This window comes from Hemiscyllium ocellatum, chromosome 1, assembly GCF_020745735.1.
Source record: "Hemiscyllium ocellatum isolate sHemOce1 chromosome 1, sHemOce1.pat.X.cur, whole genome shotgun sequence".
Taxonomy (NCBI): domain Eukaryota; kingdom Metazoa; phylum Chordata; class Chondrichthyes; order Orectolobiformes; family Hemiscylliidae; genus Hemiscyllium; species Hemiscyllium ocellatum.
In genome coordinates this window covers 63,160,269-63,186,699 of record NC_083401.1, presented here as the reverse complement: position 1 = coordinate 63,186,699, position 26,431 = coordinate 63,160,269, and positions in this window count along the sequence as shown.

The following is a 26,431-nucleotide window of genomic DNA, read 5'->3' as shown; positions in this document are numbered from 1 at the left end:
AGTCCAAAGATGTGCAGGTTAGGTGAATTGGCCATGCTAAATTGCCTGTAGTGTTAGGTAGATTAGTCAGGGATAAATATAGGGGGTTGGGTTTCTCTTCAGAGGACCGATGTGGACTTGTTGGGCTGAAGGGGCTGTTTCCACGCTGTAGGTAATTTATCTAATCTATCCTGTAGATAGTACTCACTGTTGCTACTGAACATTGGTGGTGGAGGGAGTGGATGCTTGTGGATGTGATGCTGTTATGTCCTGGATGGTAAAAAGCACCTTGAGAGTTGTTAGAGCAGCCTTCATCCAGGCAGTTGGGGAGTATTCCACCCTGACTTGTGCCTTGTAGATGGTGGACAAGCTTTGGGTAATGAATAGGTGAGTTACTCACCTAGCCTCTGACCTACTCTAACCAGTGTGTTTGTGTAATAGTAACCCCTAGGATGTCAGCCCAAGTCTGGATATTGTCCAGATCTTGTTGCACATGGACTGCTTCAGTATCTGAGGAATCATGAATTGTGCTGAATGTCCTGCAGTTATTGGTGAACTGACCTTATGATGGAGAGAAGGTTATTGATGAAGCAGCTAAAGTTGGGTGGTCCTAGGATGCTACCCTGCAGAAGTGTCCTAAAGCTAGGATGACTGACCTCCAACAAATATAACCATCCTCCTATGTGTCAGGTGTGACTCCAATCACTGGAGAGTTTGCCCCTGGCACTCCTTGGTTCCAGTTTTGCTAGGGCTCCCTGATGCCAGACCCAGCCAAATGCAGCCTTGATATCAAAGGCAGACACTCTCATGTAACTTCTGCAATTCAGCTCTTTAGTCCATGTTTGAACCAAATATATAATGAGGTCAAGAGCTGAGTGACCCTGGCAGAACCCAAACTGGGCATCACTGAGCTAGTTATTGCTGAGCAGGTGCTGCGTGATAGCACTGTTGATGACACCTTCCATCTGTTTACTGATGATCAAGAGTAGACTGATGGGTTGGTAATTGTCCCAGTTGGATTCGTCCTGCTTTTAATGTACAGGACATACATGGGCAATTTCCCACATTGCCACACTTTATCTGATGAAGCAGAAGCACTTTGAAAGTTTGTGATTCAAATGAACTTATTGAACTATAACCTGATATCATATGACCTCTGACTTTGTCCACCTCAGTCCAACACCAGCACCTCCACATCAAGTGCTGTAACTGTACTGGAAGATCATTTGGTTATTACAAAGCCACATTCAATTTTAGATATTTAAGCCAGAATTCAAATTTCACCATTTGCCATGGCAAGATTTAAATCCATGTTTCTAGAAAATGGTCCTGGAGTACTGGATTGTTAGGCCAGTGTCACTACATCACTGTCTTGCAAAACATAGAATCCACCACCTGCAAGTTTTCCTTTTAGTCACACAATATGCTAACCTGGAAAATATATCCGTTCTTTCACTGTCACTGGGTCTAAAGCCTGAAATTCTCTCCATAACAGCATTGTGTACAACAAATGGACTTTCACTGTTTAAGAAGGAAGCTCACCACTATCTTGTCAATGGCAATAATGACAAATAAATAACAGCTCGAGTTACCACTCCAAGGGAAGGAATTCCTGTCAAAGCATTAATTACTGTGAATTTGAATAGGAGGAATTCCCAGCATTAGGCACAAGCGTTTTGTAAAATGATGGAACTATGCATAATCAGCACAATGCCCAAGATGCCAACAATGAAAAATGAAACATTTATAGAGATAATGCCAAAGTGCAAATAACATTTATTAAGACCCTTAGCAATGGCCAATTCGGAGATATCATTCTAATGGATAATCTGGTGTATTCTCCACGAAATCAGAAATAGCTCAGGAGTCATTAGCACAAGTTATTAGACAACTGTTATCTTAAGGAATAAATTTTAAAACAGCCCTCAAAATAATTTTAGAACATAGAACAGTACAGTACAGGGCCTTGGCCGTTGAAGTTGTGCTGACCTTTTATCCTACTCTAAGATCAGACTAACCTACATATTATCTTCCATGTGCCTATCCAAGAGTTGCTTAAATGTACCTAATGTATTTGACTGTACTACCACTGCTGGCAATGCATTCCATGCACCCACCACTCTGAGTAAAGGAACTCCCTCTGACATCCCCCCTAAACTTTCCTCCAATCACCTTAAAATTTACCCCATCATGAGAGACATTTCTGACTTGGGAATAAGCCTCTGGCTATCCACTCTACCTATGCTTCTCAACATCTTGTACACCTCTATCAAGTCACCTCTCATCCTTCTTCACTCTAATGAGAAAAGCCCTAGCTCCCTCAACCTTTCTTCATAAGACATGCCCTCCAGTCCAGGCAGCATCCTGGTAAATCTCCTCTACAACCTCTCTAAAGCTACAAATTATTTCCCATAATGTGGCGACCAGAACTGAACACAAGTGTGGTCTAACAAGGGCTCGATAGAACTGCAGCATAACTTTGCGGCTCTTAAATTCAATCCCGCTGCTAACACATCATACCCCTTCTTAACAACCCTATTAACCTGAGTGGCAACTTTGAGAGATCTATGGACATGGACCCCAACATCCCTCTGTTCCTCCACATTGCCAAGAATCCTACATTTAACCCTGTATTCTGCATTCAAATTCCATATTTCAAAATGAATGCCTTCAAACTTTTCCAGGTTGAACTCCATCTGCTACCTGTCAGCCTCATTCTGCTTCCTGTCAATGTCCCATTGCATCCTACAACAGCCCTCCACACTATCCACCACTTCACTAATCTTTGTGTCATCAGCAAACTTACTAAACCAACCTTCCACTTCTTCATCCAAGTTATTTCTAAAAACCACAAACAGTAGAGATCCCAGAACTGACCCCTGTGGAATACCACTGGTCACCAAGCTCCAGGGTGAATACTTCTCATCTACCACCACCCTCTGTCTTCTATGGGCCAGCCAATTCTGTATCCATGTACACCACATTCACTACTCTACCTTTATCAATGTGTTTTGTCACATCCTCAAAGAATTCAATAAGGTTTGTGAGGCATGACATGCCCCTCTCAAAACCAAGCTGACTAGCTCTAATCAAACTATGGTTTTCCAAGTAATTATAAATCCTGTCTCTCAGAATCCTGTCCAGTACTTTGCCTATCACTGACGTAAAATTGACTGGCCTGTAATCCCAGGATTATTCTTATTCTCTTTATTGAACAAGGGAATAACATTTTTCACCCTCCAATCATCTGGTACTACTCCAGTGGACAGTGAGGATGCAAAGATCATCACTAAAGGAACAACAATCTCTTCCCTTGCTTCCTGTAGTAACCTTGGGTATATACTGTCCCGCCCAGAGGATTTATCTATCCTTATGTTTACAAATTTTTCAGCACATCCTCCTTCCGCACATGAACTTGTTCTAGCATATCAGTCTGTTTCATTTCGTCCTCAGAAATGTCAAGGTCCCTCTCAGTAGTGAAAACTGAAACAAAGTATTTATTAAGGACTCCTCTAACTCCTTCAACTCCAGGTGCAAGTTCCCTCCAATATCCCTAATTGGCCCTATCCTCCCTCCGGCCATCCTCTTGTTCCTCGCTTAAGTGCAGAATGCCTTAGGGTTTTCCTTCATCCTAACTCCTAAAGCTTTTTCATGCCCCCTCCCAGCTCTCCTAAGTCCATCCTTCCTTCCTGGCTACCTTGTAACCTCTAAAGCCCTGTCTAATCCTTGCTTCCTCAACCATAAATAAGCTTCCTTCTTCCTCTAGACTAGATATTCCACACACCTTGTCACCCAAGGTTCTTTCACCCTACCATCCCTTCCTTGCCTCAGTGGGACAAACCTGTCCAGCACTATCAGCAGGTGCTCCCTAAATAGCCTCCACATTTCTGATGTGCATTTCCCTAAGTATATCTGTTCCCAATTTAGGTGCTCCAATTCCTGCCTAACAATATTGCAATTCTCCCTCACCCATTTAAATACTATCCCATACCAACTGCTCCTATCCATTTCCATGAGTAGAGTAAATGTCGTGGAGTTATGATCACTATCACCGAAATACTCTCCCACTAAGCGATCTGACACCTGGCATGGTTCATTGCGAATCACCAAATCCATATGCCCTCCCCTCTAGTCAGCCTATCGACATATTCCATCAGGAACCCTTCCTGGACACACCTGACAAACTGCTCCATCCATATTCGGGAAGTTAAAGTCACCCACGACAACAACCCTATTGTTTCTGCACCTTTCTAAAATCTGCCTCTCAAATCTGCTCCTCCATGTCTCCATTGCTATTGGGAGATCTATAGAAAACTCCTAATAAAGTGACTGCTCCTTTCCTGTTTCTAACTCCCACCCATACTGACTCTGTGGACAAACCCTCCTCGATGACCTCCCTTTCTGCAGCTGTGATACTATCCCTGTTTAGCAATGCCACACCTCCACCTCTTTTACCTCACCCCACTATTCCTTTTGAAATATCTAAACCCTGGAACATCCAACAATTATTTCTGGCCATGTGATATCCATGTCTCCGTAATGGCCACAACATCATAGTTCCATGTACTGATCCATGCTCTGAGTTCGCCACCCTTATTCCTGATGCTTCTTGCATTAAAATAGACACACTTCAACACATCACTCCAACTGCAGTTTTGCCCTATCAGGTGCCTCTCCATCCTCACAGACTCTCTGCAAGTGTATCTGGCTGTTCACTACCTACTCCAACATCTGATCCATAGCTACAATTCCCAACCCCCTGCCAATCTAGTTTAAACCCTAGAGCTGTAGCAAACCTCCTGCCCAGGATATTGGTGCTCCCCCAGTTTGGGTGCAACCTGTCCTTCTTTGACAGGTCCCACCTTCCCCAGGAGGTAACCCAATGATCGAAATATCTGAAGCCCTCCCTCCCAAACTAGCCCTGCAGCCATGTGTTCATCTGCACTTGATCTCTATTGCTGGCCTCATTAGCATGTGGCACCCATAGCAATCCTGAGATTACTACTCTACTCATCCTGCCTTCTAGCTTCCAACATATCTCCCTTTATTCTCTTTTCAAGTCCTCTTCCCTTTCAGTACCTATGTCATTGGTACCAATGTGTACCACAACTTCTGGCTGCTCTCCCTCCCCCTTAAGAATCTGTAGACTTCATCCAAGACATCCCTGACCCTGGCACCCGGGAGGCAACATACCATCCAGGAGTCTCCTGTCTGTTCCTCTCACGACTGAATCTCCTATCACTATTGCTCTCCTAATCTACCCACTTCCCTTCTGAGCCACAGAGCTCAGCTCAGTGCCAGAAACCTGGCTGCTGTGGCTTTCTCCTGGTAGGTTGCCTCTCCCAGCAGTATCCAAAATGGTATACTTATTATTGAAGGGAATGGCCACGTGTGTCCCTGCACTGACTGCCTATTCCCTTTCCCTCTCTTGACAGTCACCCAGCTGCCTTTGTCCTGTAACTTAGATGTGACTATCTCCCTAAAATCCTCTCTGTCACCCCTTCAGCCTCCCGAATGATCTGAAGTTCATCCAGCTCCAGCTCCAGTTCCCTAACATGGTCTGTGAGGAGTTGGGGTCGGGTGCACTTCTTGCAGGCAAAGTCAGCAGGGACACCAGTGGTGATCCTTACATCCCCCATCCTGCAAGAGGAGCATGCAATTATTTTCCTTTAAAGGATTGCTTCTGAAGTAGTAACAAAAACAGAAATTGCTGGAGAAGCTCAGCAGGTCTGGCAGCATCTGTGGAGAAAAACAGAGTTAACATTTTAGGTTGGGTGATACTATGTCAGAATTCAGAAGCAGAACTGAGAAAGGGTTACTTGACCTGAACAGTTAACACTGATTTATCTACATATGCTGTTAGATGTACTGGGCTTTTCCAACAATTTCTGCTTTAACTTCTGATTGACAGCATCCACAGTTCTTTCAGTTTTTTTTTCTGAAGTAGCATGTCTAATATCAGTTGCTGGTTTTTCCTCAATGTGGCATAATTGCGTTTTGACAGGGAAAATTAGGTCAATTTTATCTTAATAAACATTATAACCTTTCTGAATTTTATTTCATTTGTTCCTTACAAATCCTAATAGTATTCTTTTTCATAATATCCACTTACCCTTTCCACTCAAAAGAAGTGCTGGGGGGCACACGGTACAGTGGAATTGCCATATGGGCTTTGCACAAATCAGCATTTCCAAATAGAAAAGAGTCACATCCCCATTCATCTATACCCAAATATCCAGCAGCTGATCCAAATGAAAGTTAATGTATTGCATTTGATAACAAACTTATTAACTGAAAAATAATCTGTTACAAACAACAACTGAAAAATAATCTGTTACAAACAACACTATCATTTTTTTGCTTTTGGTCACTTCATGCTAACTCTTATGGGTAAATTCTATCCTTCAATAGGAAAATGCACTGGAAATCAAGCACTGCTATTCCCATGTTCATCGTAAAAGATTTTACAGGAATACTCCACATTACCTGATTTTTCAGACCTAGGTTCACAAAATGCATGGACCACATTCTGTACTTAACACACATTACTGTCTATTACAAATAGCTCCTCATGAAGAAATATGAATCATTGGCATGTAACTCTAATGGGTAAAACTCTAATTCGCTTATAAACTCCCCCCTTTAGACACACATAACACTCAGGAGCAGACAGGAAAAAAAAACATGGCTATAATGGACGGAGGGAAAACTGGGAAAACAGTTACTGAGTGGGTCATAGTTTTAAAAGGTCTCTGAATGAGACATTAGAAGTCACAGTTAACAACAACTGCTGAAGGAAAAATAACCTAATTTTCTTCAGGTTTGTGGTGACTTTCACTGAAGAGAACAGAGAGCTCCTGAGCCAATGGAGGTCTGAAGGCATCTTGTTCAAAGCCCTGGGCTGTTCAGCTACCTAAGAACCAATCAGGCAGAAAGCCTCTGTTATCAATCACTGGTCACTAATCCACAGAACAATCAGTCGCTTTTTGCCTTGTACACAACCCTTAGCTCCAGGTTAGCTGCAAACAATTCTTCACTTACTGCTTGAATAAGCAGCTGTGCATATGATGCATAAAATGAGTATTAAGTTATTTGTCTTTAAAAACTACACTCATACTCCAGTAATCCTCGGTTTTTAAAACAATCCTTTATCCACTTCAATTAAAATACAAGAAATATATAAAGACACAGTCTTTCCACAGAATATAATCCTATTGTTCCGGCAAGTAAATTGACCAACTAAAATATTGCAGTTTGGAGCAGTAAGTTGCAGGAAAGAACTGTAATTCATTGATTTATCTTTAAAAACGGCTATCTTACAGAAACCTACTGCTAAAGTGGCTTTTAGTGATGGCTTTCCAGCATACAGAAACATAATGATCAAAGCGACTAACTGTTTGGTCATAAACAGCATAATAGAAACGTCAGATAGAACACATCATAATGATCACATTAACTAACAAAAGCAGAATTTCAAAAGAAACTCAGCATGTCTGGCAACATCTGTGGTGAGAAAAAAAAGTTAGCATTTCAAGTCCATTTTTGTTGTTTCAGATCTCTAGTATCTACAGTTCTTTATTTTATATGATCATTGCAATATCTGTTTCAGAACTCTGAACTTACTATTTTAAGTGATTTTAATATTGTTGCTGATTAGGGTATCCCCTGCTGAAAATGTGTTGCTGGTTAAAGCACAGCAGGTTAGGCAGCATCCAAGGAACAGGAAATTCGACGTTTCAGGCCAGAGCCCTTCATCAGGAATGCTGATGAAGGGCTCTGGCCTGAAACGTCGAATTTCCTGTTCCTTGGATGCTGCCTGACCTGCTGTGCTTTAACCAGCAACACATTTTCAGCTCTGATCTCCAGCATCTGCAGACCTCACTTTTTACTAGGGTATCCCCTGCCGTGTATGCTAAATATGAAATATTTATGGATTCTTTCTGGTAAATAAATGAATGGATAAATCTTATCTTACATTTAAGATACTAATTAATTGTTTCATAGGTACTGAACATTTTCTTGGAAGGCAGTGCACAACTGGGGTATTTCCTATTAGGTAAAAGGACATATTCTCAAACTAAAATATGAAATGAAATGTTTCTACTGCAATTCATGTGTACTAGCCATTCTGATGATGGTTCAACATGTTCAAGAAGTTAATGGTTCTGCGAGTGTTAATATTGAGCTGTGCTGCTGTCCACGCAATCTAGTGATGTCGCACAGTATTTAGGTGGTGAAACAATAATCTTGCAAGAGTTCCCAATTGAGTCAAATGTGACAAAGCTGACTCCTAATAATGCCTAACTAGTTAATATTAATTGTACCCAGTGCTATCATGCAATTAAATTATACCTTGTTATGTGAAATAACTTCTCCTTCCTCTTAAGATTCCAGAGTAGTCTATCTTCTACCATTGATAACGAGACATAGACTCACATTGAAATGATTGTTTAGAATAAAAAATTTGAGGAAGCTTCAAATCTCAGTTCAGGAGACTGACTTCAAGCTGGCTGACCACAGCCAGTGTACTGCTGAAAAAAAACCCAAAAAATAAAGTTTTGGGACTGTTGTGGTACTGTGGTGGGATACATACCTCTGGATCAAGAGGCTTATGTTCAAGTCCCACCTGCTCCAGATTTGGTCATGATGTCCCTGAACAGGTTGATTAAAAATAAAAGAATTGGTAGTTTAACTTAATATTGGTTTGTTTGAAAGAGAGGAAATTACCCAGCCACAAGCCAACATTGATCACAAGATAAGCTAGCACTGGTACCAGAGGATACGACACACTATTCTCAGAGTATATAAATCTTCAGAAAATCTTCCTCCAGTGACTAATTAGAGGTCGTGCAAGAAAAATGCTTGTGTGGAGGTTAGATGAGATAAGGACTGACAACTGTGCCTTCAATAGTCAAAGTGGCTTCCAAAATACCAACCCTCACGCCCAAAATCTTCGCATGAAAAAGATACTGGAGATCTTCTACTGCCAAAGAATCAGAAAAGAAGCAAGTTACATTGTAAAAAATGAGAAGGTTGGGGAGGGTAATGAGAGGATGGATGAGTAGTATTATTGCACCATTGTAATAAATAGGCACCTAATCATATAGATTTCCTTCTCAACGTACATTAGCCCTGTATGACTTGTGCAAGTGAAAGCAGAGCTATTCAGGAATCATTCTACTAACCCTGTGTTCTCCTCTGTCACTTCCAGATTTTCTTGCTGAAAGTGCTGGGAGGCATACATTAAATTCCATTATCTCCGAGGGAGGCATATTGTATTCCAACATAATTGATTGAAAGACATCATCCAACATATTTTCCTTGATTTGTGCAGCAGCAATGCTTGATGTAAAGGGCTACCTATTTTGTCGCGGTGCTCTGAATTTCAAAGACTGCCACAGTGCCAGTTTCAAGCTTCAAGGACCAAAGAGCCTGTGCAATTGTTTTCACTAAAGTATCAGGCAGAAAAAAGATGAAGGAGCCTACCTAAATGATACAAATGCAAAAGCAGCAAGGAACATATAGTTAATTAAAGCAGAAAATCCTGGTTAACTTGTGCATTCAGCAGAAGTCTAGATTGAATTAACATGCAAAAAGTCTTCACCAGCCAAGTGTGTAGAAACATAAGCTACTCTGAGTGTTGTAAACCTTTTTAACTGGGTTTTAGTCTTCTCTCATTAAAAATGAAAATTCTTAAATAAAATAAGTTAAAGGGAAGTTAATGCTAAAGTGTGAAACATCAGTATGGGTATCCATTGTCAGTTCTAGCACTCCCAGTCAGTAAAGCGTAGTTTAATGCAAAGTATAGTTCCCTGTTTTCCAACCCTACAACGTTCCTCAGAAAAGCGCACCTTTAAGCGCACAAAAGTAACTTTTGTCCATTTCCCACACCAGCCTCTGGGCCTCTCTGACTGAGGTTGCCCATTCATTTCAATTCATGCCAGATTAGGGAGTTTTATTTTTGCTGTGGGGCTATGTCCACCGGGAGCTGGAATAGGATTGCCCAAACTCATTTCATGGAGGATCTTTAGAATCAGCACACAGAGGAGACTTTCATTCAATCATCCTCAGCTGGATCTGAACCAGAGGCATTGAGATCAAAGACCTGAGTGTAGCTCACTGCATTTCCATGTCTTATTAAGGAGTTTGCTATTTATGGTAATAATAATAATCAAATGTTGGCCCACTACTCTTTTAGATAAATGTTCATGCTCGGATTTGGGTACACAGGGCATCATTTCAGAGTTTACAAATGACATGAAACTCAGGAAAACAGTAATCAATGTGAAGAGTGGTAACAGACAACAACAGCAGGGACAGATGTGATGAAATAAGCACTTATGAGATGAAATTTAATGCAGAGAGTTGTACAGTGTTTCAGTTCAATTGGTAGACAGAGGAAAGACAATATAAATGAAATTATACAATATCAAATGTTGTGAAAGAACATTGAGACTTGATGTAGTACATATTATTTGAAGGCTAAGATAACTTAAGAAGAATGTTAAAAAAATACTTTGTGTTACTATCTTTATTAGTTGCTACATTTGGGAGGATTTTAATACATTTTCCTATAATATTGCTTAATATAACAGACCCTCTCTCAAAGAGCATGAGGGACAGGAGACACCAGCAATAGGTGAAGACCCGTTGTGTGTTCATGAAACTGGGCTTGTTGTGGAAGATGGTGCCCCACATCTGTACTTCATCATCAATCACCAAACCTGGGAAAAGTTATAATCCACTGCGGTCAAAGGAAGGGCTATTAGGTAAAAGGATCCAGGCAGTGCTCAGAATAGCTGAGCTACACATTTATTCCTATGATTCCAGCAACCATGAATGGAAAGGGAATGTTGGAAGGTTGTCCCTTGAATCTGGAGTCAATGCCACTAGAGATAACATTTACACATCAAGGCATTGAAAGTGAGTGGTCAATGTCAACTTTCATATGCTGAACTCCTCAGCAATCCCTAACACAACTTTCAGCTTTTTCTTTGCTTTTTTCTAGAGGTACCTTCTCCCTACCACACCTAAATAGCCATCACTCAAAATCATCCTCATCTTAGTGCCATCTCATAACGATTCCTTAGAATTCACACTTGACTATTTGTGTCCTTCGCTTCTTTCTACCCAAACTCATTACTCTCAGCTTTCACTCCTTGCAAGAGAAGAGAGTGCACCAACCCGGGATGAGATGGAGGGTCTTTGAGTTAGTTAACCTTGCAGAGACACCACTCTTGACAATAAATCAATGTATTCCCAACATGTCTATAGTGAAGGAGTACTTGCTCGAAGAGATTCCTTGTGTCAGCAATGGCCTGACATCACAACCTTAACCTCATGAGATACTGGCTCTCGGAAATGTCAGCAGTGCTGATCCTCTGCTCATACTATCTGTGTTAAGAATATCACCTCCATCAAGCCAAATCACTGTGCCCGCCCTCTTTGTTTTGTGGAAGGGCATATGCCTGAAAAGAAAGGAACTGGAGTTATTCCTGGTGTTGCTTCATTCCCGATGTTGATGCTCATTCTCCCTCTTGTTGCTGATCAAAGGTTCAAGGCAGAGTTACCTGAACTGTTCCAATTCTACAATGAAGGCTCGTAGCAATAAGTTAAAAGAGACATTAGTGCTGAAGGTTTGATCAATAATTTCGCAGATGAAATTAGAATTAGTGGCATGGTAAATAGTGAGGAGGAAAGCCTTAGACTACATGCTGGCCTGATGAGCAGAACAATGGCAAATGGAATTTGTTCCTGACTTGCAATGGTGGGACACCCTGACTGCAAGATCTTTCCTTGACTTGATAAGGACTATTTCCTTTAAACTTTGAGATATGACCATTTTCTTGAGTATGCAGTGTGTTTGCTCTGTACACTATTAGCACATAGAACAGATGTAAAATTGACCCTTCAACTAATAGAAAAGGTACCTTCTTACACCTTATCTGTCCACTTCATATCTTATACACATTTATCAGGGCCCTTCTCAATCTTTGCTGCTCCAGGGAAAACAACCCCAAACTATCTAATCTTTCCTTATAGTTCAGACCTGGCAGCAGCCTAGTAAATATTCTCTACTCCTTCTGTAGTGCAGTCACATTCTTCCTGTAAAGCAGTAATCAGAACTACATGCAGTTCTCCAACTGTGACTAACCAATGTTTTATAGTGGAAAAAGGCATCAAATTCTGTGTGTTCTAGACTGATGCTATTGAACTATGATCTCTGATTGATTTTTTTTTTCTCTTTTTCCACCTTCAAAATCTAAGCTATTTCTATCTTTGTGCATCTCTCTGTTTGTGAAAGGGTGGAGGGGGGGGAAGTTGAGGAAGAGCTTGAGTTTAAGTTGTAGGTGCATAACTTTGCAATTGATGTTTCCTGGTTGCCATTGGTTAAAGATAATCTGTTTGAAGCAAACTTTCTTGTGAAGTAGAGAAACTAGGTGAATGTTTTAACTGGACTACGCTAATGAGGTAAACTGGGAAATTCAAATTCTTGACTAAATTTTTTTCACATTTGTGATGTTTCCATGATTTAGAGATGCCGGTGTTGGACTGGGGTGTGCAAAGTTGAAAATCACACAACACCAGATTATAGTCCAACAGGTTTAATCGGAAGCACACTAGCTTTCGGAGCGATGCTCCTTCATCAGGTGATTGTGGAGAGCTCGATCGTAACACAGAATTTATAGCAAAAATTTGCAGTGCGATTTAACTGAAATTATACATTGAAAAATTGATTGTCTGTTAAGCCTTTCATCTGTTAGAATACAGTGATAGTCTCACTTGTTTCATGTATAAATCACAAAACCCTTTTTTTTAAATTTGCATTCTCGAGTTAGCTGTTAACAATGGTGATAACCCTATGTGAGAATCTCTCCGGCTATGTGGAAGGCATCTTGAAACCTATTGTACAGGGGATCTCCAGCTTCTGTCACGACACTACGGATTTCTTACAGAAACTCAGCACCCATGGACCAGTCAAACCGGGAACATTCCTCGTCACAATGGACGTTTCCGCACTCTACACCAGAATCCCCCACAAGGATGGCATCACGGCAACAGCCTCAGTACTCAACACCAACAACTGTCAATCTCCAAACACCATCCTACAACTCATCTGCTTTATCCTAGATCACAATGTCTTCACCTTTGACAACCAATTCTTCATCCAGACACACAGGACAGCCATGGGGACCACATTTGCACCCCAATATGCCAACATGTTTATGCACAGGTTCGAACAAGATTTCTCCTCTATGCAGGATCTCCAACCAACATTGTACACCAGGTACATTGATGACATTTTCTTCCTCTGGACCCATGGCGAGGAGTCACTGATAAAACTACACAGTGACATCAACAAGTTTCATCCCACCATCAAACTCACCATGGACTACTCTTGACTGTCTGTCTCATTCTTGGACACGTGCGTCTCCATCAAGGACGGATACCTCAGCATCACACTCTACCACAAACCCACAGACAACCTCACAATGTTACACTTCTCCAGCTTCCACCCAAAACAAATATTAAAACAGCCATTCCCTATGGACAGGCCCTACGCATACACCGGATCTGCTCAGATGAGGAGGAACGTGACGTACCCCTAAGTACTCAAGGATGCCCTCACAAGAACGGGGTACGATGCTCAACTCATCGACCGCCAGTTCCGACGTGCCACAGCAAGGAACCGTAAAGACCTCCTCAGGAGACAGACACGTGCTGCAACTGACAGGGTACCCTTCATTGTTCGGTACTTTCCAGTGGCTGAAAAATTACACCATGTTCTTCATGACCTGCAACACATTATCAATGAGGATGAGCACCTCACCAAGACCTTCCCCACGCCTCCACTACTTGCCTTTAGACAACCGCCAAACCTCAAACAGATCATTGTTTGTAGCAAACTGCCCGGCTCTCAGGACAACTCCATACAACCCTGTCACGGTGGACGCTGCAAGACGTGTCAGATTGTGGACATAGATACCACTATTACATGTGGGAACACCTCCCACCTTGTACATGGCAGGTACTCATGTGACTCAGCCAATGTTGTCTACCTTATACGTTGCAGGCAAGGATGCCCGGAGGCATGGTACATTGGGGAAACCGAGCAAAGGCTACGACAACGGATGAATGGGCACCGCACAACAATCAATAGATAGGAGGGTTCCCTCCCATTTGGGGAACATTTCAGTGGTCTAGGACATTCAGTCTCGGACCTTTGGGTAACCATCCTCCAAGGTGGACTTCGGGACAGGCAGCAGAGGAAAGTGGCCGAGCAGAGGCTGATAGCTAAGTTCCGTACCCATAGGGAGGGCCTCAACCGGGACCTTGGGTTCATGTCACATTACAGGTGATCACCATTGCACTACACACACACACACAGATATTCCTATATACACACACTCTCACATACAAACGGACACAGTTACACACAGATGCGCACACAGACACCCACACACACCCGAATAGACACACACACTCCCACATTCACACATGCACCCCCTCACAGACTTAAGACACTCTACACACACACACACACACACACACACACACACACACACACACACACACACACACACACACACACACACACTTTCTCACACTCACAACCCCCACCCTAGACAGACAGACACACACACACCCACACACACACAGAGACAGACAAAGACCCACATGCACACATATATTTTGTGTGGTGAATTTGTACTTGCAGAGTTACAGTTACATTGCACTTTGCTGAAAAACTGCATACATTCATGTAGAACTGTGAGCTCAAAAACCACATGAATTTATGTAAAACTTTGTTATCTCACTTTTTAGATTAGAATCAATCTAAAACATCAGGGCATAGCCAGAGAACACAGGGGGCTAACACCTTCAACATATTGTCTAGCTATCACCATTGTTAACAGCTAACCCAAGAATGCAACTTTAAAAGGAAGGGTTTTGTGATTTACACATGAAAGAAGTGAAATTATCACTGTATTCTAACAAATGAAAGGCTTAACAGACAATCAATTTTTCAATGTATAATTTCAGTTACATCACACTGCAAATTTTTGCTATAAATTCTGTGTTACGATCGAGCCCTCCACAATCACTTGATGAAGGAGCGTTGCTCCGAAAGCTAGTGTGCTTCCAATCAAACCTGTTGGACTATAACCTGGTGTTATGTGATTTTTAACTTTGTGATGTTTCCAGGGAAGCTTGGGACTTGATTTCTAGTGCACTAGCCCAAAGTACAGCTAGATGTGTCTATAGGACTGCTTCATGTATTGCGAGCGTAACTGACATTTTGCACTAGTGTTCAGTTTGACAAAATTTGCTTTTTCTACTGATCTTGGCGGAATACTCTAAAAAGAAAGAACATTGTTTATTCAAGAGAGATGAATATTGTTTAACGAGGGGAGGAATCATGACAGTGAGAAGTCCTTGAAAACCCAATAACATTTCCATAAATCATATTATTATGAATCACAGCAATCCCCAAAATGTATAGTTGTAAGTTCAGATAATGCTTCTATGATCTTATTCAATTTGTTATGCCTTGAAAAAAAAATTCAGAAGTGGCAGCTGGAGGACATAGCAGAACCAAAAATAATTTAAATTATGAAGTTTTAAAATTAAGACCTTTTTCATCATTATTATGGATAAGTGTGATCTTTTGTGTGTTTTTAATAATACTGTCAGTGGCCATAAAAACATAGAAATCTAAACTTGCCTTTGCTTTATTATATTAGCTTCTTCCCAGGGTAGTGCAGGTCCTGATTTAATCTAGATAAGGAACTTTAGGTATATTTATTTGATCAATACAGCTTCTCTTTATTGAATGCATGAGAACAGCAGTTCTGCAAAAGCTGCCAAATTGGATTATTGTCAGTTACATAAGAAATTAAAATGAATTACAATGATATATGGCCACAAGACATCATTGAAGTACTGAAAGCATTTCTATAAACACAACGAAGAGGTTAAGTTCCCTCAAGAACGTGTGACTGAGTATTCCAGCCAAGAAAAGAAAATTACTTTGAAGAGATTTAAAGCTGCTAGTTGTCTGCAAGCCAATTTTTACGATCAATTGGAAAACTTAGCACAGACATTTTTATTTTATTATGAAAGAACAGCTAAAAATATCTCTGATAGTCCTCAATGTTTTGCTATAGTACAATACCTGACATTTTGCACTTATGTTCAATTTGACATTTCCTTTTGTTCTCTGTACTGACCTTGAATACTGTTCATTTTCTAAAGAAGCAGTTGTTTATTTGGGAGAAAAGATCAGTGTTTATCAAGGGAAGAAATACTGGTATAAACAATTTCTCCTGTTGGTATGGAATCTGATAGGATACAACGTCCATTTGTTCCATCTGTCCCACAACCTTTTGTGGATTTGGTTCATTTATATCATATTAAGGATGTCAGGACTGGGATTTTGTCATTATCCAGTTGTAGAACCAACAGGAGAGTGGAGCATCCTGCACCAAAAGAGACAGTTATGCAGGCGCTTTAACGAAAGTGAAATGCATTGAAGGTGACAGCAAACCTTTTGACGAAAGAACTTCTGAAATGACAAGTCTATCAATCGCATGAAACATGGTCTTATTGGGGTTGAGCTGCCAGGCAACAGTTGCATATTTTCTTCAGTAAGGGGATCTTACCAACATTCTGTGTCAGGAACATCAATGGTTTGATCTCATAAGAAAAGTAAGTTCATCAGCATCTGAAAGTGGCAGCTAGCTGCAAGTTGTGGGGGAGCAGGCCAGGAGTAGGAAATAGGCACACAAGTGTGTCATCCAGCTCCTTAAAGCAGTTCAGTTACTAAATGGTAGAAAGCCAGAATAGGTATAGAGATAGATAGAGAGATATATAGGTTATGAAAGGTTCCCCATCTGATAAAACTGTGTATAGTTTGTAAGCTGACTAACTAGCTTCTGGACTTGCAATCTTCATCTGACAGTAAGTATCCAAAACCAACTGACTGTGACTATCTGTTTTATAAGTTTGTATAGCAATGATCTTCAAACTGGGGTCCACAGAGAACTCCCAAAAGATTGCAACACAAGGTCAGCCTTACACTGGGAAACTGTGGGGGAAAATGGAGGCCAAACATATGTGATGGAATGTGTTCTGCTCTCACCAATCCCTGCCTCACTCCCTGCCCTGCTTTCCCCCAATTTCTGATGACAGCCTTTCCCAACCATATACCCATTCTCTCCATACAGTTCTCCGAACGTGCTTCTTGCATGGTCCCTACTTCTTTCTTCAACATTTGCCCTCTTTATACTCTTGCCTAAAATAGGCAAACACTGCAGTGAGAAGCAGACATTGTATGTTCTGACACTAACACATTCTAGCTCTATATTTCTCCAGTGAGGTATGGTTGAAAGAGGATAACCAGCTTCTGGGTTATCATCAACATAATATAGTTTATCTGCATCTACTTGTATGTCACAAGGATGTACTATTCAACCATAGATGTTTAAAGCACGGAGACGACTATTTGGCCTATTGTTACACACAGATCAAACTACACCAAACTCATTTGCCAGCTCCAATATCCATAATTCCGAAGGCTACAGACATTAGTGAGTATTGAAACACTGCTTAAATGTTACTAGAGTTTCTGACTCAACCACTCTTTAAAAGCAATGAGATTCATTCTCTGACCACCCGCTGAATGAAAACCATTCTCTTCAACTCTCCTTTAAACCTTGTCCCTTAAATGCCCCTTGGTTATTAACTCCTCTACTAATAGAAAGAAAATCTTCGTAACCATCCCGGCTATTTTGCTCAGGTCCCATTTCAAACTGCACTGTTAGAAATCCAATCATTCCACTCTCTCCAACCCTCCAGCCCAGGTTCATGGTAATTTTCCACTCCACCTTCCTACAATGAGATGACCAGCACTGCAGTAATACTCCAGTTCTGATCTAACCAGCAGGTGAGCTACCTGTCGCAGTATTCCTAGCCTTGGACCTGCTCTTGTATCCAGTGTATTTATATGTCAAGTCCAGTTCAGTTTCTGGTTAATGGTAACCTTCAAGATGTTGATGATGGGAGAATTCAGTGATGGTAACATCATTGAATGACAATAGACAATAAACAATAGGTGCAGGAGTAGGCCATTCTGCCCTTCAAGCCTGCACCACCATTCATTATGATCATGACTGATCATCCTCAATCAGTATCCTGTTCCTGCCTTATTTCCATAACCCTTGATTCGACTATCCTTGAGAGCTCTATCCAACTCTTTCTTAAACGAATCCAGAGACTGGGCCTCCACTGTCTTCTGGGGCAGAGCATTCCACACACCCACCACTCTCTGGGTGAAGAAGTTTCTCCTCATCTCTGTCCTAAATGGCCTACCCCGTATTTTTAAGCTGTGTGCTCTGGTTCGGGACTCACCCATCAGCGGAAACATGTTTCCTGCCTCCAGAGTTTCCAATCCTTTAATAATCTTATACGTCTCAATCAGATCCCCTCTCAGTCTTCTAAACCCAAGGGTATACAAGCCCAGTCGCTTCAATCTTTCAACATAAGATAGTCCCGCCATTCCAGGAATTGACCTCATGAACCTATGCTGCACTCCCTCAATAGTCAGAATGTCTTTCCTCAAATTTGGAGACCAGAATTGCACACAATATTCCAGGTGCGGTCTCACCAAGGCCCTAAAGCTGCAGAAGAACCTCTTTGCTTCTATACTCAATCCCTCTGGTTATGAAGGCCAACATGCTATTAGCTTTCTTCACTAACTGCTGTACCTGCATGCTTGCCTTTATTGACTGGTGTACAAGAACACCCAGATCTCTTTGTACTGCCCCTTTACCTAACTTGACTCCATTTAGGTAGTAATCTGCCTTCCTGTTCTTGCCACCAAAGTGGATAACCATACATTTATCCACATTAAACTGCATCTGCCATGCATCTGTTCACTCACCTAACCTGTCCAGGTCACCCTGTAATCTCCTAACATCCTCCTCACATTTCACCCTGCCACCCAGCTTTGTATCATCAGCAAATTTGCTAATGTTACTATTAATACCATCTTCTATATCATTAATATATAGTGTAAAATGCTGCGGTCCCAGCACTGATCCCTGCGGTACCCTACTGGTTACTGCCTGCCATTCTGAAATGGAGCTGTTTATCACTACCCTTTGTTTCCTATCAGCCACCCAACTTTCAATCCAAGTCAGTACTTTGCCCCCAATACCATGCGCCCTAATTTTGCTCACTAGCCTCCTATATGGGACTTTGTCAAAGGCTTTCTGAAAGTCCAGGTACACTACATCCATTGGATCTCCCTTGTCCATCTTCAGAGTTACATTCTCAAATTTTTTTTTTGAATGTCAAGGAGCAGTTTAAATTATATCATATTGGAAATGGTCATAGCTTGGCATTTGTGTGGCACCAATGTTACTTGCCACTTGTCAGCCCAAGCCTGGATATTGTCCAGATTTTGTTTCATTTGAACATGGACCACTTCAATATCTGAGGAGTTGTGAATGGTGCTGAACATTGTTCAATCATTGGTGACCATCACCATTTATTATGGAGGAAAGATCATTGATGAAGCAGCTGAAGGTGGTTGGGCCTAGAACACTACCCTGAGGAACTCCTGTAGAGTTGATAAAAATAAAAAGAGAAATCGCATCCACGGTTCTTTGGTTTCTTGTTTTCTGCAGAGATGTCTTGGAGCTGAGATGACTGACTTCCAACGACCAATAGGACTCTAACCAACAGGGCATTTGCCCAGATTCTCATTGTTTGCCTAAAGCTCCTTAATGCCACACTCAATCGAATGCAGCCTACTGTCAAAGTCAGTCACTCTCACCTCTCCTCTGGAGTTCAGCACATGTATCTATTCTTGTACCAAGTCCGTATTGAGTTCAGGAGCTGAGTGGCCTGGCAGAACCCAAACTGGGCACCACTAAGCAGGTTATTGCTGAGCAGGTGCTGCTTGTTAGCACTGTTGATGACAACTTCCATCACTTTACTGATGATTGTAAGTAGACTGATGGGGCATTAACTGGCCGGGTTGGGTTTGTCCTTTTTTTTATGTACAGGACATACCTGGGCAATTTTCCACATTACTGGATAGAAACCAGTGTTGTAACTAAGGGAGAAGCAAGTTGTGGACATTATTACAATTGTCTGAATATTAAATTGGTGTTATATACATTGGTGTGAAAACTGAATGAAGGAGTAAGATTTAAGTGGTGATATGTTAGGATGTGTTGATGTAACTGTGGTAAGCAATCTTGAGTGCTCGTCCAAAGGCATTTGTTAGAATCTCATTTTCCAATCAAGTTTGTGTAAACTCTGTCTTTAGATAATAAAACTAGATTCTGCTCAGCTGTGATCAGAGGATAAATTTCTTTCACAATAGCCTTGTTGAATTTTGTCAGGTCAACCCAAATTTGAATAGTACCATTAGACCTGGTTACAATAACTGTACCTGAGCACCACTCTGCCAGTTCATTGGGTATGTGACTAGGAGATAAACCTCATTCTTATCATTTCTGTAATTCAGTCCTCAACTCATCTCAAAAGAGGTGGGCTACCTTTCTGAGTAAATAAAGGTGTAATGGTTTCACATCTACAGGAACATGGAAACAGGAGCAGACCATTCAGCCTGTTCTGTCATCAATTAGATTATGGCTGCTCATCTAATGCAGTAGCACTCTCCTGCATTACTGACAGCTAGTCAAGAAATTAACCAGTGAATTCCCATCACCTATCTTGTTAACTTGAAACAAATGCAGTGATGCATTTTCTCTCCAACTGCAAAGAACAGGGGGCCCAGCAGTTGGACAAATATAATTTCCAGTGTACAAGTGCACCAGGGTGTGAAACACGCTTGTCACCCTAAATTGGATGTCAATGTAATTCCTTGTGGTTTCAGTATACCCTGCAAATGTTGCAAAATCACATCTAATGTTTTCACAACAAACAGATCGGGTCTAAACTCTGACAGTTAAGTACCTCACTAAAGGGAGAGTCTCCATAAACATCTCGACACTCTGTGATACGGGAACCCAGCCTGTCAATGCAAAATACAAAGGTGAAGTCCTTGCAACAACCTTCAATCAGAAGTGTTGAGTGAATAGAGTCATAGAGTCATGTACCACATGGAACTAGACCCTTCAGTCCAACTTGTCCATGCCAAGCAGATATCCTAACTCAATCTAGTCCCACCTGCCAGCACCAGGCCCATGTCTCTCTAAATTCTTCCTATACATATACTCATCCAGATGCCTTTTAAATGCTGCAATTGGATCACCCTCCATCACTTCCTCTGGCAGCTTATTCCATACATGCACCACCCTCTGCATGAAAAGGTTACCCCATACGTCCCTTTTATATATTTCCCCTCTCACCCTAAACCTATGCCCTGTAGTTCTGGACTCCCTGACCCCAGGGAAAAGATGTTACTTATTTATCCTATCAATGCCCCGCATGATTTTATAAACTGATTCATCTCAGCCTCCCTCCAGGTGCCAGTTTTCATTTCGATTCACTCCACATGATATCAGGCAACAACTGAAGCAAGTGAATACTGCAAAGGCCATGGGCCCTGATAATATTCTGGCAATAATACTGGAATCTTGTCTCCAGAATTTGCCGGACCACTAGCCAAGCTGTACTGCTAGTACAGCTACAACAGGGAAAGCAGAATAAGTCCAACCCGACCAGTTACTGCCCCATCAGTCTACTCTTGATCATCAGTAAAGTGATGGAAGATGTCATCAACAGTGCTATCAAGCAGCACCTGCTCAGCAATAACCAGCTGAGTGATGCCCAGTTTGGGTTCCACCTGGGCCACTCAACTCCTGACCTCATTACAGCCTTGATTCAAACATGGACAAAAAGAGCTGAACTGAGGTCACATGACAGTGGCTGCCTTTGACATCGAGGCAGTATTTTTGACAAGGGCAGCATCATGAAGTTCGGGTAAAACTGAAGTCAATGGGAGTCATGCATGGCACAAAGCAAAGATAGTTGTGGTTCGAGATCTGTCATCTCAGCTCCAGGACGTCTCTGCAGGAGTTCCCCAGGGTAGTACCTTAGGTCGAATCATCTTCAGCTGCTTCATCAATGAGATTCACTGTATCATAAGATCAGAGCTCCAATACAGTCCTAAAAGGTTGAATTGGTTCAACTAGATCTGTATACACCAGAGGTTAGAGGAATGAGAGGGTATCTGATTGAAACATAAAATTCTAAGATGGTTGCACAGACAGCATGCAGGAAGGATGTTTTCCTGGTTGGATAGTTTAGAATTAGGGGTCACATTCTCAGGATATGGGGTTAATCAATTAGGACTTAGAGGAGGGAAAATATCTTTAAGCAAAATGTAATGAACCTTTGGAATTCTCTGCCTCAGAAGTCAGTGGAGGCCAAGGCAATGAATATATTCAAGAAAGAGTCAAGTAAATCTTTTGATATTAAAGACATCAAGAGAAATGGAGAGAAAGTGGAAATATGACATTGAGATAGAGGACCAGCTTTGATCATATTTCATGGTGTACCATCTCAAAAGGCCAAATGGCCTATTTTGGCTCCAGGTTTCTATGTTCCTACATAACTGTATCTCAGCATTGGAATCTGCATACAGCCGTCTTCAATTTGTCTATACCGCAGAATTGCCTGACTGTTAGTCCTCAACCAACATGACTCAAACAAATCAAATACTCATTTAACTCATTGCTGTTTTTGGAATGTTGTTATGAATAAATTGGCAACTGTGCTTGCACAGAACAAGAGGGAATATACTTCAAAAAGTCTTGCATTGCTTGTTAAGTGTTTTGGCATATCCTGAAGATATTAACTGTGTTAAATGAAAAACATCTTTAATTTGCGATCACTGGGGAGAATAAAGGTTGAGTATATTTCTTTATCCTCTTGCTAATTCTCTTCAATAACACTTCTGAATGGAGGAAACATATAGCGTCATAGAGTTAGAGAGACATTGAGCATGGAAACAGACATTCAGATTCAACTCGTCTGCGATGACCAGTCCCATTTGCCAGAATTTGGCCCATATTTCTCTAAACCTTCCCATACATATACCCGTCCAGTTGCCTGTTAAATGCTGAAGTTGTACCAGCCTCCACCACTTCCTCTGGCAGCTCATTCCAGCCACTCACCACACTGTGTGAAATGGTTTCCACTCAGGTCCCTTTTAAATCTTTCCTCTCACACCTTAAACCTATGCCCCCTAGTTTTGCACTCCCCAACCTAGGGAAAATACCTTTGCTATTCATCCTAATCATGCCCCTTCTGATTTTCCAAAGTTCTCTAAGGTCACTGCTCGGCCTCCGATGTTCCACAGAAAGAAGTCCCACCTATTCAGCCTCTGCATACAGCTCAAACCCTCAAATCTCAGCAATATAACTGTAAATCTTTTCTGAATCCTTTCAAGTTTAACAACATCTGAATGCACTATTACAAAAGTGGTCTCACCAATATCATGTACAGCCGCAACATGACCTCACTCCGATACTCAAAAATCTGAGCAATGAAGGCAAGTGTGCCGAATGTCTTCTTCACAACCCAGTAACTCCACTTTCAACAAACTATGAACCTGCATCCCTGCACCCTCTTTGATCGGCAACACTTCCCTAGGTCTTACCATTAAGTGTATAAGGCCTACCCTGATTTGTCTTTCGAAATGTAGCACCTTATATTTATCTAGATGAACTCTATCTGTCACTCTTCGTCCCATTGACCCATCTGATCAAGGTCCTGTTGTACTCTGAGATAACCTTCTTTGCTATCCATTTGGTTAGATTCCCTACAGCGCGGAAACAGGCCGTTCAACCAAACTAGTTCACACTGACCCCCCCCCGCCCTCCCGAAGAGCAACCCACCCAGACCCATCTCCCTCTTACTAATGTATCTAACCCTATAGACAATTTCGCATGACCAACTCACATGACCTGCACATCTTTGGATTATGGGAGGAAACTGGAACACCTGGAGGAAACCCACACAGACACGGGAAGAATGTATAAACTCCACACCCAGGTCCCTGGCGCTGTGAGATTGCAGTGCTAGCCTCTGAGCCAGCATGCTGCTCTGAGGTGTGGGATCATTGCAAACTTACTAACCATACCTCCTATATTCACATCCAAATCATTTATATAAACTACAAAAAGCTGTGGACCCAGTACCAATACTTGTAGCACATGACTGGTTACAAGCCTCCAGTCCAAAAAACAATCCTTCACCATCACCGTCTGTTTCCTACATTCATGCCAACTTTGTATCCAATTGGCAAAATCCCCTGGATCCCATGAGATCTAGCCTTCCTAACTAGTCTACCATGTGGAAACTTGTCAAATACCTAACTGAAGTCTTTAAAGACAACATCTACCGCTCTGCATTCAATCTTCTTTGTCACCTCTTCAAAATACCCAATCACCTTTAATATCAAGGAAAAGAAGTGAAAAATTCAAACCTTAATATTTAAAATTTATTATGTTTATAATCTAAGATGTGTTTTAGTCACTTATATTGGTACAGCAGCCCCACTTTATCATTTGAAATTTGGATTATTGGCATCAGTCTCACTGTTCTTCTGGAGATTTGCGAAACACTTTTGCTTCTCTCAGTCCCCTTGAAAAGGACATGAACTTCAGTGTTCTTTGACTCATCTGCAAAGATAAATGGGACATTATAGCCAGCTGCCTTCCTAGATGATAATCAGATTTGACAGCTATCAATTCAGCTGCGCTGCATCCATTTATCGGATAGTGTTAGACCAAAGCCATCAATCTGACATCAGGTGGGGAAGCATGTGCACATTTGTTGCTGTCATGTTGCAAAAAAGGAAAAGAAACCTGCACCCTTTGTCTGCAGCTAAAACAAGTGTTTTAGTGACAAATAAAACACCTCCTGAAGCTTCCATCTCAAGATTATTTTCTCTCAAGACAGCACACTACTCTGTCAGTAAAGCCAGAACTTGGGTTCACCTGTGATTTGGAGAGTAAACGATCACTTGTACTTACTGGAGTGGAGAGTCTAGTGAATCAGCAATGCTGTTCCTGCCCTCACATTAAATGGTAACTCACCACCCCTCATACCATTCTCCATAATAGCAATTTGCCGTTTGTTCCTAAAGAGATGACCAAACCTACTTTGCATTCTGGGACCAATATCTTACACAGTTTCAAATTTTTTTTTCCCCAGGTACATAAGAGAATAAAGCTACAGGATTCTACAGTTTTGAACAAGCAAACAAAATGTTGCTATTCAAAATTAGCAAAGTAAAACAAATATCAACATTATACATATAATTTATCTGCATGATCTAACATTCAGGACTAATAGAAGGTAAATAAGAGTTGACAACTATAGTTGAACGTCCCACAAATTGCACTTTACATAACTGATGAGGCCAAGGCAGTTCAGTGGCCAGCACAGTGACCAGGATGTTAGTATGGGGAATTCAGTGATGGTAAAGCTGTTGAAAGTCAAGGAGCAATGGTTAGATGTTTCTCATGTTGGAGATTATCATTGTCTGGCATTTCTATGCTGCCAATGATATTTATTATTTATTAGCCCAAATTGTATCAACTACCAATATGCCAGCAGCAAATTCATCAATAAATGACAATATTGATAAGTCCTTGTGGAGATGACATCCCTTCTTCAAATTGAGAATACCCTCTATCATATTGTGGGGAATTATCACTGTGCTAATTAGAATGGATTTCAAACAGATCTACCAATTCAAGTCTGGAAACCATGAATCATTGCAGATCATCAGAAGCAGCAGAATTGTTCTCAAATTTAATCTGTAACCTCATGGCAAACCAAGCGATCAAACCTGATTCAATGAAACATTCAGAGGGCATGCCAGGACAAGCACCTGGCATACCCAAAAATGAGGTGCCAACTTGGTGAAGCTCCAAAACTTGAACACCAAACAGGATAAGCAGGAGGAGTTAGTGAGGACTGCAGATACTAGAGAGTCAGAGTCAAAATGTGTGGTGTTGGTAAAGCACAGCAGGTCAGGCAGCAGCTGAGGAGCAGAAGAATCAACATTTCGTGCATAAACCCTTCATCAGGAATGTGGAGGGGGAGGGAGGCTGAGAGATTAATAGGGTGTGGGGTTGGGGCTGGGGAATGGTAGCTGAGATGGTGATAGGCTGATGGTAATTGTGATAGGTTGGTGGGGAGGGTGAAGCCACCCACCAAACAGCATAAGCAGCAGTGATAGATGAAGCTTAGCAATTCCATAACACTTGAAGCATATCTAAGCTCTGCAGTCCTGTCACATCAAGACATGAGTTGTGGTGGATAATTAAACAACTTCCTGGGGGAGAAATCCATAAACATCCTCATCCTCAAACATTCCACCTCAAATCAGTGCAAAAACTAAAGCATTTTCAACAAGTCTCAGCTGGAAGTGCCGAGTGGATGATCCTTCTCGGTCTCT